The 19,152-nt window shown below is 36.9% G+C and overlaps 1 protein-coding gene and 1 pseudogene across 5 annotated transcripts in view; one reads left to right on the forward strand and one right to left on the reverse strand.

Annotated features, from left to right (window-relative positions):
• The window catches only part of KCNIP4 (potassium voltage-gated channel interacting protein 4), an 899,162-nt gene that overhangs the window by 698,730 nt on the left and 181,280 nt on the right, over window positions 1-19,152 (forward strand). The gene's annotated exons all lie outside the window — the stretch shown is intronic.
• LOC311612724 (small ribosomal subunit protein eS6-like) lies at window positions 14,584-15,213 on the reverse strand (annotated as a pseudogene). Its single transcript has one exon. The product of its transcript is annotated as a small ribosomal subunit protein eS6-like (transcript).

The following is a 19,152-nucleotide window of genomic DNA, read 5'->3' on the forward strand; positions in this document are numbered from 1 at the left end:
GTTCTATTCCACGCCAAAACTCCGGGGTTCAGGGAAGGAACTGCTTTACTATTATGAACTGAATCCTAATGATAAGAAGTGACAAATGTCTCCCACCTCTCGCCTGCCAACTGGTTTGGTTTAACATGGAAAACATAGATTTCTTTTTTGACTAGAGTCTTGCCAGCAAATATTAAAAAAAAAAAATCTATGTGTTTGTCATGTAATTATGTGTTTATGATACTTGCTGTACAAAGCAAATTTCTTTTTAACATATATTCACTAGCTTTTCCCAGAGAAACCATATGCAGTTTAAGAGCTCACACGGTAAATATAAATCAATATTTTCTACTGTTAGTAGTTTCCATATAAGAAGAATGCCTGCTTATTGCTTTAAAGTTTGCCATGAGATAGTTTCCCCAAATTATTAAAATCTATATTGAGCCAATATTTAAATCAGAAGTTGTTTGCTTCAATTTTTTTTTTCTTCTTTTTCTAGAAGGACTCAGTATAGAATGTCTGTAATAATGATCTCAATCATTTATTCATTTGGTACATTTTTATGAATACCTCCAATACCTGGTATATATTTGATACTAATGCCTTTTAGTTTTTCTGCATTGCATTCTAATTGCTTCCTGCTCATCATTTTTTTCTCTGGCTCTATTTTGGAGATCTTGGCTACACAGATGAAGAAAAATCTAAAAGTCACACAAGGAAACAGCACACAGAATGTGCTCCTGGGGCCAAGATGCATTGGGTTAAAGACATCATCTAAATATTTCCTTTTGTTCCTAGAGGGCTGAGTTCTCAATAAACATAGTTTTGGTTGACTTTTGAAGTTTATTTATTGATTATGGCCAATACTCTAAATCTGATGGCTATTCCTTGTGATTTGAAAACCTGTGGAGGATTTTTTACTCTTCTATTGAAAATCAGCTTTTAAATTACCGAGAATAAATAGGCTTCCTCCTTGCTAAGTGGAGACTAGAAGACACTGGGAGGGAGTTGGAAAGGGAAGCATTCTCATGTAGAAGGTATCAAAACCTACTTGTAGAAAATTTTCAGTCCAAGAATTAGAAGAACTTAAAATCTCTGTTGCCCAGCGGTTTAAAATTCATTTTTTTTTATTTTTAAAAACTACTAGTAGTGGAAATTTTTCTTCAAAGAAGAGCATCCTAAATATCCAATATGTGAAATTGGAGCTTCTATAGTCCAAAGAGAGAAGGTTGGTGTGGAGCCCAGACAACAAGTTAGTAGCTGAGGCTCTATTGAACTTATTTGCTCAAACCCTCACCAAATGCAAAGTCTTTAAACAGCACCATTGGTTGTTATTCAACTTCTGCTTTTGATTACATCTCATAACAAGGAATTCCATGTTTCACAAGGCAGCCTACTTGATCTTTCCACAGCTCTAGGATATTTACATAGGTTTCCTGATTTGTCATTCATTACAAATCACCAGTACAGGAGAGATTTTAAATACAAATGGGAGCAGAAGTAAGGTTCCACTATGTTTATTTGTTGTCAACTCAGAAAACCCATTACACATTCCAGCATAAGCATGAGGGAGCAGTTTCTTTGTAAAACTCTTTTGTAGCAGGGTTCCCTGAAACAGGCTTAGTGAGTTTTACATGCAAAGTTTCTACAAAGAAATCTATCCCTTGAATAGCATCAAGTATGTGAGATTTGACCTCAAAAAGATGTTTTTCTGAGCCTTAAGTCCTTTGAAAAAGCTCGGTATTAGAGGGGGTTATAATGAAAATGCCAATTATAGACCCTTAGCAAGCAAACTTGTTCAAAAACTTGGTTCAAAAGGAAAGTTCATGGCCAATGCAATGTTTATATATTCTCCAGCTCTGCAGATACAAGGCCATCAAGTATTGACTCATCTCAGCCTCTAAGCCCAGCATAAATGCAAATACAAAACACTCCCTTTCAAAGGGAAACCATTCAAAGGAGCTCAGATAAGAGAGACAGAGCTTGCTTTCTTCTTTGTTTTTCTGAGGAGCTCTGGGAGAAAGATCTCCAAAATTTTCAGGGCCAGTGAGACAAATGAAAGCGTTGTGTGGATTTTTTCCTGCCATCTCCTGTCTGCCACTGCTGGACACAAGTGCCTTCGGGAACTGCTCACAAGCTGCCTGCAGTGCTGAGCATGCTCAGTGGCTCTGCCACCTGTTTTTGTAAATAGTCCATTGGAGCTCTGAGACACTGCAATAAAATCAGAATAGTGATCCTTTCCCTCTTGAATTCAAGTTGTTACCACTTTTTTCTTTAAAGGAAAATCTGGGGTGGGGGGGGGTGTTGTTGTTGTTGTTTTGTTTTGTTGTTTTGTTTTTTACAATTTTTCATCTTTATATGCAATTAAAACAAAAGGTCATTGGAAAAGGTCTTACTCAGCATTGGAATAATTTGATGGCAAATTCATGTAGAGTATAGCTCAAAATAAAGAGTATTGCTTTGTGCAATAATATTCTATTGTTACTGACTTTATCCTGAAAAAAATTCTATCTCCTACATTAGAAAATGTATTTCTGGATTAAGTAAGTATGTTTTTTTTTTTTCTTAAAGTGCCCAATAGGAGATGGCAGGAAATGTATTTTTGGATTAAGTATGTTTGTTTTTTTTCTTAAAGTGCCCAGACAGGAGATGGCAGGAAAAAAATCCACCTAAACTAATATCACTCTCAGAGTCTGAAAGGGATCCTTTCTGAAAGAGCAGTATAACTGGCAAAGCCAACACTGAGTAAATGTGACTGCATAAAACACAAGCATTTATAGGAGTCTACCCTATAGTCCAACTCTATCCCAATAAAAGTAAGTCATTGGCATTCCATCCTCATTACTGGAAACTGTCTTGGTGCCTATTACTTCCACCAGCCAGTAACTGCTGTATTAACTTCCTATTGTTACTAATAAATAAGATCTCAGTTAAACTTAATTACCTCTTTAAAGGCCCTATCTCCAAAAATAGTCAGCTTGGGGATTAGGGCTTCAACATATGAATTTGCAGAGCACACAATTCAGTTCATAACTACCTTCAGTTTAATCATATCTTCAAAATCTCTTTTGCTGTCTAAGGTAACATATTTAAAAGATTTAGCTTTCTAGACATGGACATTTATAGGGCATCATTATTCTGCCTAAAACAACCCCGAAGTTTATATATTCTACTCGAATGTCAATTCTGAACACCAAACCCATGTATTCAAATGTCTATTTTTCACCAGTTCAGACATCTAAAAGGTATCTTTAATACAATACATCTAATGTTATACTCATGAGTTTGGTCTTAAATCTGGTCTTTATTGTAAGACTACCATTTATTTCCTATTTTAGTAAATACATTTAACTGGGTTCATTTGCATAAGCCAGTAACTCAGGTATCATCTTTAAAACACATCCTTCTTTCCTTCATTTCCATATTAATCCAAAGCCAAATATATCTTAGGGGATGGCAAACATTTTTAAAGATAGTAAATATCTTAAACTTTGAGGGCCACACAATCTCTGTCCCAACTATTCAACTCTGCTGTTGTAGCCACAGACAGTCTACAATAATAAAAGCATAACATGCAAACCAACCCAATGGCTGAAGAGAGGAACAACCATAAGGATGACCATCTGGACAACCTTCTTGACAAAGCCAGGACTGTGAGGACTGAGGCAGTCAGTACTGCGAGGGCTTACTCTTGCATGAATTTCATGCATCAGGCTTCTAGTATATAATAAATAGGTGTGTCCATGTTTCAGTTAAACTTTTATTTACAGTAACAGAGAGCCAACCCTCAGGCCATACTTTGTTGACCTCAGAATTAATCTTCCAAATCAGTTTCCTCAGTCTATCTCTATTGCCAACTCTTTGTCTAATTGATCATCATCTATCTCCCATACTACTGAAAAAAATTGGTCTACCCATATCCACTTTTGGAATTCCCCCATATACTCCTCTCAGGACAGTTGAAATACTTTTAACAAATAGAAATCTAATTACATCACACCCTGGCTTACATCTTTAAGAATTGCCTTTATGATAAGACAAAATTCTCAATGTGACCAATAAGTTTTACATTATCCAGTCCTCTTCCAAGTGGTTTGTGGTCATTGTCCCTGATACACTGACCCCACAATCAGCCATGCTCCCTCCCACCTCACAACATTTACACATGGTGTTTCATCTACTTAGGCTGCCTTCCCCCAGGCTTGACCTGAAATGAAGGTATATTACAATGGGATTCTGAATGAAATTTATGAAAGGTTTGCCATTGACCCAGCAGGCATGTTGAGGTCCCAGGGACTAATAACAGCAAAAGATGGAACCATGAAGGAGGGACCACATGACAGGAACTGTGCTTGCAGATGATGATGATGATATACATAGCCACTCTGAGAACTGGAAATCAGAAGTTGGCAAGAAACAGAGGAAGAAAGATCCAGATCCTCTCTTCCTACTGTTTTAGAGTGGATGCCTCCCATTGGTTGAATCCTACCAGAAATCAGAAGCAAGAGATTGGAGCCAGGTCCCCTCATTATATGTTCTCATGACAACATTTTTTTATTTATAAACATGCTTCAGGATTGTAATTTGTTTTTATTTTCAGAACTCTTAGATTAATATTTCTCTCTTTTAGAATCTACACCATGAGATGTCGAAAATTATGCTGACCTTCCTTACAATCATATCACCGAATCCTACCCTAGGCCCAGTAAAGTGAGGGCACTAAATACATAGATACTAAATATTGGAAAGAAAGAAAATCAGTCAATGAGCGAACTGTTGTCTGTGTATTCTCTCCCTCAGTTGTTCTCACTCTGTGCAGCATACTGGTGTCAACTCAATAGCAATTTGTCTTGATCTTTCTAAGTCCCTTGCTAAACACTTGGACTTAAGAACAGAATTTGTATCCATCTGCTTTGATATTGGTCCATCTAGGACAAGATTCCTAAGTTCTCCAGTCACCCAGTTCCAGTTTGTCTCCTAAGCTCTGACCATTTAAGCAAGCTTCAGAGAGGAACCTGCCTCTTCTCTTCTCTCCCTGCCTCACCTGTATGGGGATCAGATAGATAAAATCCTATATGACAAAGGATAAATTATGACAATTGACATCAGATTAATTTGTGGTAACTATGTGACCTTAACATCCTAAATTCTCATACCTTTCTTTCCCTAAGAAATTGTTTATAATCTTAACTCTACCCAAGAACTCTTTTGGCTTTTTTTTATCCACTCTCCTCTTAGGTTCTACTTAGTCCTCTCTTGTATCCTCCTTCAATTTGATTCAAGTTGTCAGTTATCTTTTTCTTTTTATATTTTGTGGACATTTTTTAATTAAAAAGTTCTATGAAGTATTGGGCACTTTAAGAAAAAACAACAACATACTTACTTGATCCAAAAATCATTTTCTAATATAGGAGATAGAATTTTTTATCAGGATAAAGTCAGTGACAATAAAATATTATTGCACAGAGCAAAAAGTACAGTCCTGAATTAAGTATTTTGGCATTCACTAAATGCCAGCAGGTAAGGTTGAAACTTTGAAGTAATCATTAAGGAAACATTTCTAAGAGTCAAAATATAGCCAATTAGTACAGATATTGGATTTATTGCTGAATGTTTAATGACAACTTTAGAAAAGGTATTAACATGTAAGAATTTCTTTGGAAATATGTGTAGATAAATATGTAAGCTTTAGAAATCCTTTTGTAGCCAAAACCGGTTTGGCTCAGTGGATAGAGCACTGGCTTGTGGACTAAAGGGTCCTGGGTTCGATTCCGGTCAGGGGCATGTACATGGGTTGCGGGCGCATCCCCAGTGGGGGCTGTGCAGGAGGCAGCTGAGTAGGTGTCTCTCTCTCATAGATGTTTCTGGCTATCTGTCCCTCTCTCTTCTTCTCTGTGAAAAATCAATAAAAAATATTTTTTTAAAAAAAGTCTTTCCTTTAAAAAAAGAAAATCCTTCTGTAAACTCCACTGTCTGACAGGCTTAATCAGTTAATTTAGTTGTTAGAGACTAACTATAAATAATATTCAAGATTTGCCAATTTTCCAAGAATAAGATGACTTAATAAAACATGGCATTAAGTATAATTTAGTGTTTCACTAGTGGTTAAGAAGGAACCTCCTAACCAACCCAGAATTCCCAAGTCAGTCTTATCAACAGTAATCACCTTGAACCAGAGTGGAACCAGAGAATCTGTTAGAGAGGATTCTGTTGGTGAAAGTATTGTTGTACCAAGTGGTATCAAAAAATTCATTGTATTATCCAATGACACTGCAAGAGAAAAAACATTAATTTACTTGATTGGAAACCATATTAAATTGTAAAAAGGTCTGATTTTTATGAGTTGAATAAATTCATAAGTAAGAGAAATGAATTAAAGGTGGACATGATATAAACATCATGAAATAGTACAAGTCTCACTTACTTGTTAGATCATGAGGTAGTTCTCTGTCTAAAGATGGAATTGTCATCTGCTTTCCAGAAAGGCTGCACCATTTTACTTTCCCCCACTGTGAGGTTCCACTTTCTGCACATCCTCACCAGTACTTGTTCTTATCTGCCTTTTTTCTTAGAGCCATCCTGGGGGATGTGAGGCAGTATCCTGATTTTGATTTGCATCTCACCAATAGTTTAAAATGCTAGGCATCTTTTCATGTGCTATTGGTCATTTGTATATCTTCTTTGAAGAAATGTTTATTCAGATCTGTTCCTTATTTTCAAATTGGGTTATTTATTTTTTGATTATTGAGTTGTAGGAATTTTTTATAACATTCTAGATACATGTTCCTTGTCAAATATATGATTAACAAATATTTTCTCCCATTCTATGTGTGGTCTTTCATTTTCTACTAGTGATTTTTGTTTTGTTTTGGTTGTAGTATTTTACAACTCAAGCATTCATTCCCATATGGTGGTTTTTTAAATAAATGATTTCTACATCTCTATTGATATTCTCTATTTCATGAGATACTCTTATCATAGTTTTCTTTACTTCTATAACTGTGATTTCCTTTAAGTATTTGAATATTTTTAATGGCTCCTAGTTAATATATTAACCATTGCTTTAGTATTGTCTTCCTGAGGAATGCATTTTTATTCACATTTTATGGGGTCAATATGTGATAAAAAAAAAAAAAGTATGGAATAGTGGGATAAAACATTAAATAATGGTGGGGGACATTTGGATCCAGTAATTTGTGACTTTTTAAGGGGGAAAATCTTCTATAATTCATTTGTTATAACTATAATAGGAATTAGAGAAATACTTTTTGAGTTTTTTTACTGAATTATTGCATACGTGCTATTTCTGATATGCATCACAAAAAAATTTAAACTTTCTTACCTAGGTCATCTAATTCCAGGTTTAAGCATCTCTGGATTTTCACCTCATGACAGGGATATGGAGTGCTAAAGTCAGTGCAAAGGGACCACTTTATGTATAATCAAAATCGCCAAAATTATCTTGAAAATACTTTAAGTATTAACCCTTATACTTCCTTTCCCAGTTGCATATGACTTTGTAGTTCTGTGTCAAAATATTGTTTTTGCTGTTTTTTATTTCAATTGAAATTGACATACAAAGGCATGCTGTGCTTAAAGTTGCAGGTGTACAACATAGTGATTATACATTTATACTGTTATAACTTACAAGGTAATCACCCACTAAGTCTAGTACCCATCTGGGGTTATTATAATCCTATTGCCTATGCTGTAAGTTATATCCCTGTGATTATCTTTATAATGGCCAATTTCTATTTCTTTAAAAAAAAGTATATATATATATATATATATATATATATATATATTGATTTCAGAGAAAAAGGGAGAGGGATGGAGAGATATAAACATTAATGATGAGAGAGAATCATTGATTGGCCACTTCCTAACATGCCCCACATTAGGGATTGAGCCTGCAACCCGGGCATGTGCCCTGATTGGAAGTCAAATCATGACCTTCAAGTTCATAGGTCGACATTTAACCACTGAACCACTCCAGCTGAGCAATTTCTATCTCTTAATTTCTTCACCTTTTCCATCTATCTCCCCCACACCTCTCCCACCAGCCAATCATCAATGTGTTCACTGTATCTATGAACCAAAATATTATTTTAATAGCATCAAATAAAGTAGTTGGATTTGCCTACAATACACATAATATGAAAATTGGATTTGAGTTTATTTATTTTTGAGATGCTTGCACAGATTGAATGTTCATAGTTTAAGTTCACATATGATTCGATCTTAGCAAGCATGAGATTATGTTCCATTCTCCAGTCTTTGGAGGTGTCCTGAGGAAAGGTGGAAAGATGTGAGAAAACAGGAATACCAAGTTATATTACGCAGCTTAAATATATTTAAAAGGTTTAGTAACTCTTTTCTATAGTGATTCCCCATTCTTGACAGACTCAAATAACTCAGTCTTCAGAAAGACAAGTTGGACTCTTTCTTCCAGATTTTTTTGGCTTTGCTACTTCATCATACTAGTCATTTTATTAATTTTTAATTGACTATATTCAATTCATCTTTTCATAACCATCTGGAGGGATAAATCATGATAATAGTTTTCAATTTTCAGTTACCGTCTAGTCATAGTAATAAAAATAATGCTCTCAAAGTTTGAAAAGTGCTTAATTTTCTTGGAACAAAGATATGAAGTAATCTTTTTAAAAAGCAAGCTCATCTATCTGAAGGATGATAGAATGGCAATGCCATCAAGTATCTAGATAAAGACTTCTCTGTGCAGCCTGAAGATCATGCACCCTTTTGGATGGGCCAGTCATTAACAGTCTGGCAAATCTGGGGTGCAGAGGGCATCTACCTGCTTACAGACAGAAGAGGAACTGACATCTTGAACACACCATGTTTTAAATCAAGAGTCATGTAGATAAAAAGTTCTGGCAGGTTGCTCAAGTTTTTGCTTTGTGAATTAATACTTACATGAGGAGCAGCCTTAGATAATGATGGGAGGAACTAATGGATATTAGATGAATGGGAGCACTCCTAAAGGACTATATGGAGAGGCAATTGCAGTTAATTTAGGGAATACAATAGACAGTATGTTCTTCTGAGGTTAATCAAGGAGTAGAAGCAGCACATTGGAGCCTGTGGCTTGAGCTTCAGTGTCTGCCAACTCAAAAACCTTTAAGGCATTGACCATATGTAGCAAAGCCATGTGCTGGGCGTACAAGAGGATGTATGGAAAGCTGGGGAGGCATGCTGTGCTTAAATATATGTTTATTATGATGTTTAAAAGCACACACACACACACACACACACACACACACACACACACATACACACCCCCCCCAAAAAAAATGTCTACAGGCCACATTTGCCTCTAAGCTCTCAGTTTCTATATCAAGTTAGATACAAAGAGTGATCAGACATGGCAGATGGGGGATTCTGGCTAAACCAACTTAGCAGGATTCTTGCTAAATTCTGGGACAATGCAGAGATGAACACAGGAGTTCAAATGTAAGGCCTACTTGAAAATTTCAGGGGACCTGAATAAATCTGGTCAAAAGACGAATCTGTTGATTGTCTCACCTCCAAATTTCCTAACTTTATGAAACGGCTTTGCTTTTATAAGGGCATATCATATATGTACCATCTCTGAAGCAAGTGGTGTAGTCACTGGATACTTGTTGAGTATCTGATGAGTGGTTAAAAACCTTCAAGGAACTAAGAAATATAAAATGATGAAAATGGAGAGAAAAAGTCTGTCCATTGACTTACTCTCTGTATTTTTGTTTCAGTTCTAAACCCAGACTCCAATTTTAGGCACAAAATGAACATTGATATTCACTATAATAGCCTATCAATGTTCCCTTTTACTTGACATACATCCTACCTCGAGAGGTCACCTCAGGTCTGAAAGGTACAGGGTGCCCCCTAGGAAGCACGGGTTGGAATTACCAAAAAGCTCCACTTTTTCAAGTGCTGCTGTGGTCTCTGGCATTGTTCATTCTGAGCTCAAAGGGCCCTTGGTATTTTCAGGATGTCTTTTCTGCTACTGAATGGAAACTGCAAAGAGCTGGCCAACCCCATACTTGATATCTGAGGTCACTGGCTCATTGGTCAGCATAGTGAATAGCTCTCTAGCTGGCTTCTGGTTTCCACTCGCTTTCCCTGGAAATCCTGACCTCCTTACCTAATTCCTGCAATCTTCCCTCCTCCCTCCCCTCAGGGCTATATTTGATGCCAGTGCCTGTCACAGCATCTCAGATTTGCCTCCTCCTAGCTCTGCTGATGTTGAAATGGGATGTATGTCCCGATTCTGCTGTATTTGTGCTACATCCTGTGTTTAGACCCCTTGCTTGTTGGCGCTAGCCCAGAATTAGGTGGAGTTTACCTTACTACCTTGAATTCACTAAATGGCTGCAAGCATCCAATTATTGCTCATCTCACTTCATTCCCAGCTCCCCAGTGAGAAATTTCCTCTGTGCTCATGCCTTGGGCCATGATATTCTACCCCTCAATTGCTTTAATTCACAGCTTTAGAGTGAGTCACACCTTCGAATTAAAGCATTAGGTTTCTAGTTAAATGCGTTACCTAGAAAAGCCAGCACATTTAGTTGTCATTGCCTATTAACATCATGGCAGGTATCAAGCTGGTCACTATCCCACCATCAGGAAAGGTCTTGAGGGATATAGAACAGATGTATTTTCCAAGACTGATTCATCTTCAATCTGGAAGGTAGAAATAATTTAGTCCTACTTCCTATGTCATACATAAACCCCCCTACTTTATAATACCAATCTGGTTCACCAGGTGCTCCTTGAACATTTTCTAGGGCATGAAATGCTGAAAATGCAAAGCATATACGTTTTTGGAGAATCAAAGGATTAGATTCTTTACCCTGAACGTCAAACCACTTTTTTCTCCCTAGAAAAGCATATATAATATTATATTCAACAGATATTTATTGAGCACCTACCATATATATTCCAGAATACTTGGTGCTAGGCACACCAAAAGCAACAAGGCTTGATCTTTGCCCTCAGTGAGCCCATGTCCTATTGAAATGTTAAAATATTGTAAAAACATATTGTTTCTACAACTCCTCCTCCCTCCCCCATTCAATTGTGCCAGTTACTTCCTGGACAGATTAACTTATTACATTCTTATCATGGATCTGTTTGATTATCATTTTTCCCTCCTTCAGTCTGAAACACTCCTAACATCAAAAGTATTTTGAAACTAGTTTGGGTCCTTTTTTAAATAATTTACTAGTTAGGAGATAATTCATACAGCCTGTCTCAATTATGCCACAGAAGCTAAGTGATGAAATTAGATTCTGAAAGAAATAAACACGAGCATTAAGTACATCCCAAAAGATATCTGTTGAATCTAGGAATAGTGTGACAGCAAGGAACTTTTTCAAAGGCACTCTGGGAATAGGATTTTAATGGGATTGGTTATGCTTCATTGAGGTCAAAGTTGGGAGATTCGCCTGTACAGCCAATATCAAAGAGATTTAATTCTTGTTGACATGGAGACAAAGTGAGAGAGAATTTCATTATAAATGTGTTTTTCTAGTTGGAAACTAAGAAATAAATTATTCAGTAAGCACATTCATGCCCAGAGATGTGGTTACTGTGAACATTTTCTATAATTCTAAATCACAGTCAATGCAGAAGCAGGTGCAATGTAAGTATGCAAAGTTGTTGCTTTGTTTTTCCAAAGTTGGCTGTAAATAATACCACACACAAGAAGATGAAAAAGCGCTAAGAGAAATATTAACCATGTCCAAGTATCTCAGACCCTTACAAGATTTTCAGAATAATGGCAGGTTGTGACTCAGTGATGAGAGGATGTTTCAGGAACCAAGATTGTATGAAATCTTAAATTCATCAGTCACACAAAATGCAAACAGGTCTATAATGCAACCAGGAAGTGAATATGGTAGAAGCAGCACTTGTAATGTTAATGAGGACGGATCATGATGCTGGCCTAGTGACTTTCACAAAAAGGCAAACATGCCGATTATTTTCAGGTTATTTTTAAGTGAATGCATTTTACTTCTCTCTTGCTTCCCCTAATTATTACCAATATTATTATTTATATTTTGCCCAATTATTTCCTTACTATGTTTATCTTATTGCTACAGTATCTGGAGACATTTAGTAGAATAAATGAGGCATATGTGCACATTATGTTTTTAAAAAGGTAAATCTTGGAACAGGACAATGCAACCTAAAGTAACCTTTGAAACTGTTTGGTTTCCAGTATTACAACACTGTTAAAGAAACCTCTTTAAGAAGAAAAATAAAAAATATGAATAAGAAAATATCACAAAGAAAATAATTCTCACTGACAAAGGCAAACACATAATAAAAGCAGTGAGTCAAACCAACATTTAAGTTAGCATAAATGTTAAAAGTCAAAAGAAGATCATGTTTACAATAGTAAATTAAGGGATCCACATACTCGCAAAAGAAGTAAAAGAAAAAGACAAAAACATAAACCTGGAAGGGATGAGTAAAAATGGTAGGTATTTTAGAATGTTTGAACTTAAACAAGCATCAATTTAAAATACACTGCTATAAGCATAGCTTTGTATATATGAAGCACATGGTAACCAAAACCAAAAATATGAGAGCTATACAAGAAATAAAGTGAAAGGAATCCAAACACGACACTACAGAAAGTCAGCAATATATAAGAAAGCAAGAGAATAAGAAAGAAGCAGAGAATTACAAAAATAATCATAAAGCAAGAGAATAAGAAAGGAACAGAGAAGAACTACAAAAAAATCAGAAAACAATAAAATAGCAATAAGTGCATACCTATCAATAATTACTTTAAAAGTAAATGGGTTAAATGTTCCAATAAAGACAAATGGATAAAGAAGACTGATACATACATACAATGGAATACTACTTGGCCATAAAACATAATGATATTTTACAACTTGTAACAACATAAATGAACCTAGAGGGTATTATGCTAAGTGAAATAACTCAAACAGAAAAAGACAAAAACCATATGATTTCACTTTTATGTGGAATCTATAAAACAAAATAAATTTAAAAAGCAAAACAGAAACAGACTCATAGAGAACAGACTGATGGTTGTCAGATAAGAGCAGGTAGAAAATGTAAAGGAATTAGGAATTACAAATTGGCAGTTACAAAATAGTGAGAGGGATGTAAATTATAGATGGATATAGTCAATAATATTGTAATAACTTTATGTGGTATCCGGTGAATGCAAGACTTATTGAGGTGTTCACTTTGTAAATTATATAAATATCTAACCACTGTGCTGTACACCTGAACCTAGTATAATATTGACTATCAACCATAACTGGAAAAAAATGTTAATGAAAAAAGAAAAAGAAACTATTTTATTTCATCAATTCTTGACCTAGTAGCATGAAATTACCTAATATCAACTAAAATTGATCTCATTTCAAACAAAAACCTAAATGCACAAGAAAGACAACCTTGAAAAAAATGATAACTTACATTTTTCAAATGTATCTCATCCTAAAAAATTTTCACCTTAATCTATGACCTTAATATACTATGGTTTTATTGCTAAAAATCAGTTGGAAAATTCTATATTGTAACTGAACTTGAAACAAGTTTTGAAAGACTGTAGTGAAGGCATTATTAGTTTTGTTCACGTGACTTGACTGTCTCCAAATACAATTTTGTTATTTCCAAAACTCAAATCCATCATGTAAAGGTCAGGGATTTTTCCAGAAGACATTCAAAAGAATGTCTCACAAACTCTGCAGGCATTTTGCCTGGGGAATTCAACAAGCACTGGCGCTTCAGTAGCACCATTAAACTCAGTGCCAGCTCCCCAGAGTGCTTCTTGGGAAGGCCCCACATTTCATTTAGATGTTCAAATGCTAGTTTTCGAATATTTCCAGCCTAGGGAGATGTAACTGGTATTTAAAAAACGGCACATAATTAATGTATATAATCTCGTAAATTTGGACCTTTGAATACACTTATATTGCCATCATCACAATCTAAGTAATAAATATATTCATCACTTCCAAAAGTTTCTTTTTTGTCCCTTTGTTATTTTAATCTTAAAATCAAAATCCATAACTGTATAGTAACATCTAATATTATTTTAGTGAGTAGGGGAAGGGAAAAAAAAATGTGGACATATTCCTGTCAGAAGGAATCAAAGAAAATGCCTGGTGCTTTTTTGTGGCTGTTGGGAGTGATGTCTGTGTGTGTGTCTTCTATGTCTTCAAGACCTTCTATTATCTTCACAACCTTTTGTCCTTAATAAGTGACATATCAATGCCTAAGAAGCAGTAGGTATGTGAATATAATTACCCCTCTCAGACAAAGTTGACAGTTGGTATATGCTTGTTACTTCTAAGAAGCCAGGGATGAGCCTTGAAATGATGTTTTTCTGTTTTAGCACATCAGAGATCATTGTCACTTGAAAGGCAACCTCAGTATTCATTAATCTTAGGAAGGAAGTGAGTAGATGCAGTGGTTTCCAAAGAGGTTACAAGTCAGAATCCCCTGTCTGTGGAGGTAGCTTTTTCCCCAGTCCAGATGAATCCTTAGAGGCAGAAACTCTCAGAGAGGAAAGTCTATGAGATTTTTGGCAACTGTACCTAGAGTGTTTCATGTGGCCTCCTTCATTCTCTCAGCCAAAAACTTTAGCAGATTCTGCAGCACCTTCCTTATTTTTCTTAGCACATTACTTCTTCCAAGCAACAGGTGAAGTAATAAGACAAGATGCTGAATCTGAGGTTTCTTACCCTCTATATTGAGGAGACTTTCCACACTATATTAGCAGACATCATTTCTCTAGAGAAGTTTGTGGATTCTGCTGGATCTTTCGGGCCCCAGGTGATGAAGCACAGTAGAATCATTGAGACTAGTAATATCTTGCTCCCCCCATTTTTTTTTTATAATGACCAAGTTGAGAATACTAAAATTGGCATTTACAATGCAACCCCAAACAGATTTGCACTTTGTTTCTCCAGTCCTCCTTGGTCTATAACAAGAACGTCCCTTACTCAGTAGCATGTGTACAAGGCTCTGGGTGAAGACATCCTGCTTTATGGGGAAACCCATGTGTGTCATTGCCATCTCTGATTCATACCATGTAACCCTTCCTTCTTCAACCAGAGCTTCAGCAGCAACTTCTGTGGCCATACACTTCACATAAAAGGTACCAAGTTCACGTTCATCATCCACTTCAATGAGTTTCTGGCAGCCAGTGGCTGGAAAAGAGATGTTCAGCTTCATTATGAAGCTCCTGACCACCTCTGAGGCCCCATAAATAAGAGCTGGATGAATCCTTATAATGGAGGCAGGGTCTAGATGTTGGTATTATTTAAAGGTCCCCATCAGTAAGACTAACACATTCAATCCTCTAGCCAGTGTTTGCATCCATGAGAGGATAGTGCAGTGAGACGTAGGTGAGGGTCCCTAGATCACTGTTTCCTAACTATATGACAATGCAAAAGTGACTTAACCTCTCTGACCCTCTTAGCCCTCATTCTAAAATAGGAGTCTGTCTACATGGCTACCCCATAGTGGTAGAATTTATTAAAGTATGCATGAGATATATCTGGTGAACAAGAGGCTCTCAAAAGAATTCCTGTTTTCTTTTCTTTGAACACTCCTTCTCTCCCCAGTCAGTAGGAGTTGTAGGCTGAATGTTTGTGTCCTTCTAAAATTCACATGTTTCATCCTAAATCCAATGTGATGATATTTAGAGATTGTGCCTTTGGAGGTAATTATGATTAGGTCATGAGGGTGGGGCCCTTATGGTGGGATTAGTGGCTTTATAAGGAGAAGAAGAGCTCACTCTCCCTCTCTCTGCTTGAACTTACTGATTAAAGGCTATGTGAGCATAAAATGAGAATTTAGCCATCTGTAAGCCAGGAAGAGAGCTCTCACTAGGAGCCAGATAAGCCAGCACTTTGATTTTGGACTTCTCAGCTGACTGTGAAAAATAAATTTCTGTTGTTTAAACCAGCCAGTCTATGGTTTTTGGTATGGCAGCCCCAGAAGACTAAAATGTAAGCAAACAAGATTTTTTAAATGGCTTAGACACAGGACAGTTGCGTGGATGGGGGAGTGGACAGAATATGTTCCTCTAAATAGACTGTGTGGAAGCATCTTTTCAGAGCACATGTCGGAAGAGGCTCAGAGCAGGCAGCCCAGATTAGCCACAGAGAGGAACCTGAGCCAGTGTTCTATAGCTGCCTTTGCAGGATATGGATGACCTTGGGACTTGGAAATAGAGAGACGGGATGATGACTTCTGAGAAAGAAGATAAGTTAAAGTGCATTACAATAGATATGTGGGAAGAAATCAAAAGATGGTAATTAACTGTGTTACAGAGGCGTTTAGGAACAACCAAATATTTTATTTAAAAAATCTAGAGTAGCCTAGCCGGTATGGCTCAGTGGTTAAGCATCAACCTATGGTGGCTTAGTGTTGAGCCACAGCCTGTGAATTAGAAGGTCACGGTTGTGGGCTTTATCCCTAGTGTTGTGGACTTTATCCCTAGTGTTGTGGAGTGTGCAGGAGACAGCCAATCAATGAGTCTTTCTCATCGTTGATGTTTTTATCTCTCTCCCTCTCCCTTCCTCTCTGAAATTATATATATATATATATATATATATATATATATATATATATATATATATATATATATGAAAGAGGGTGGAAGTGATTATGATTCTCTACAGGGAATCCTAATCAAATATGCTTGCCCTCTCTGGATATAAGTTGTGTGGGGAGGAAAGATATGGTAGACCCTTAACACAGAAAAGGGAAGAACATATCCAGAGTTAGAAGAAATTGGGAGAATTTCAATTTCATAATGTTTCACATTGATGCTGGAAGCTCTGAAGACAGAGTTTATTGAAATAATCCTTCATGGCCATCCAAACTTACCATGAAATTTCATTCACTCATGTATGCATTCACTCAGTGAAAAAATATTTATTGAATATCAACCATGTGCCATTCACTAAGCCAGTTATTGTGTGTACACATCCTGGAGCTCACTGCATATGTTTATGGTGTAACAGGGCATGTGTGTTTGCCTTTTCTAACAAATTTCACACCTTTAATCTGATATTTCAAAAGGCTAAGGACCATAGGTCAATGGGCAAATTAGCTTACTCTGTTTAATTATTGTGATTCAGAAAACATCTGCTCCTTTATTATTTATGAACATGTTTTTTTTTTCTGATGCACTAGATAGATAGTTTGCAGAATATACAAGGAAGACAGCTGAACTCCTCAGATCCCAAACTTTGGAGGAGGGTGAAAGGAATGTTTAAGTCTGAGAACAGAGGTTATTTCAATGTTTCTCTTAAAGAAACACCTAGTGATGAGCACCTCGCAGTTTCCTAGAGAAAAATGCCCATAGTTACCAGATGAAGTTGCATTTATTCTGACCCAAGTACTAGTACTTTTGAGTACAATAAGAGGTTTATTTTTAGAAAAGACATTTCTCTAACATAGAGCAGCTCTCTGGCATTCAGGATAGACAGCCTAATTTCAGCCAGAAACTCTGACAAGACTTAATGTTATGGACCCCTAAAATGGTTCATCACACTCTACAAATAAGAAAACTCCAAGAAAACTAAAAAAGTTGTTAAGGGACGGGGGCTAGGAGCAAGTACTATAGCAAACTTGGAGAAGTACATGCAATTCTAAGGTGATTTCCTTAACCAAGTATAACATGGATAATTGGATGTGATTTTTTTTTTTCTTAAAATTCCAGCGAGCAATAGTTTTTCTCTTTTCCCCTCCTGCCTGCCGGCTTCAGTCCTGAGCAGTGTTGTTTGGTGGAAACATTTCGGCAACTACTGTATATTATAGGCTTAAACAGGTTTTTAATCATCCCAGGCAGGGGGGGACATTTTATTTCAAACTAGGGGCAGGCTATGAAATTTGAGACTCATTAGGAACAAAAACAGATGAGCTCCAATTAAACTAACTGTTCTCTGCCAAAGCCCTGGTGTCTTGGAGGCTAACTTTGTTTAACTAAGGTTTACAGAGCAAACACTCGTGCCTCAGGTGTCATTATGGAAAAGCAAAGCCAGGAGGCAGCTTGGGACCTTTCAGAATCCAGGCCTCCCTTTGGCGCCATTGTTTTCATCTGAGATAATTACTGAGGAGCCTTTGAGGACCGTGAAGTTCAGGTCTCTCCATTAGATTTCAGAGCCTGGTTGCATAATGATTACATTTCTTCCATTTGCTTTACTTTCAAAATGACTTTTGCTAAACTGAAGAACAGAGATACTGTCAGTGCCAGGATCATTCCTTGGCAGCTCCTGGTCATTTGGGGGATGGCTTCTTCCCTAGAGGGGCTCTGACATGTGTAAGATGTCCTTAAGCCTTCAGGAGAACTCTTTCCCTGTTGATTCTTCTGTAAAGAATGAGTCTCAACATTGGCAGCTTTAGTGGTAGAAAAACTCTAGCTTTTTTTATTTTAATTGTCCAGGGCTTATTTTATTTTTTTTAATATACTTATTGATTTTTAGAGAGAGGAAGGGAGAAACATTGATGTGAGAGCAAAACATTCATCAGCTGCCTCCTTAAAGCCCTCTATCAGGATCAAGCCTGCAACCTAGGCATGTGCCCTGACTGGGAATCAAATCAGCAATCTTTCGGTGCATGGAATGATGCTCAACTAACTGAGCCATACAAGTCATGGTAGAATTTAATGTTTTTAAATTTATATCCTATATAATAAAGAGGTATAATAAAGAGGTAATATGCAAATTGACCATCACTCCAACACACAAGATAGCTGCCCCCATGTGGTCAAAGATGGCCTCCTCATGTGGACACAAGATGGTCGCCACAAGATGGCTAAGAGGTGAGGGCAGTTGGGGGCAACCAGGAATGCAGGGGAAGACAGTAGTGACTAGACTGGCAAGGGAAGACAGTTAGGGGTGATCAGGCTGGCAGGCAGAAGCAGTAAGGGGCAATCAGGCAGGCAGGAAGGCAAGTGGTTGGTAGCCAGCAGTCCTGAATTCTAAGAGGGATGTGAGATCCCAGTATGATCAGGCTTAAACAGGTAGTCAACATCCCTTAAGGGGTCCCAGATTGGAGATGGTGCAGGCTGAGCTGAGGGACATCCACCCCCATGCACAAATTTCATGCACCTGGCCTCTAGTTTATTATAAATTCTTCTGATGACTCTAATGGGCAACC

This window comes from Pipistrellus hanaki (genome assembly GCF_964339955.1).
Source record: "Pipistrellus hanaki genome assembly, chromosome: 1".
In the NCBI taxonomy this organism is placed as follows: domain Eukaryota; kingdom Metazoa; phylum Chordata; class Mammalia; order Chiroptera; family Vespertilionidae; genus Pipistrellus; species Pipistrellus hanaki.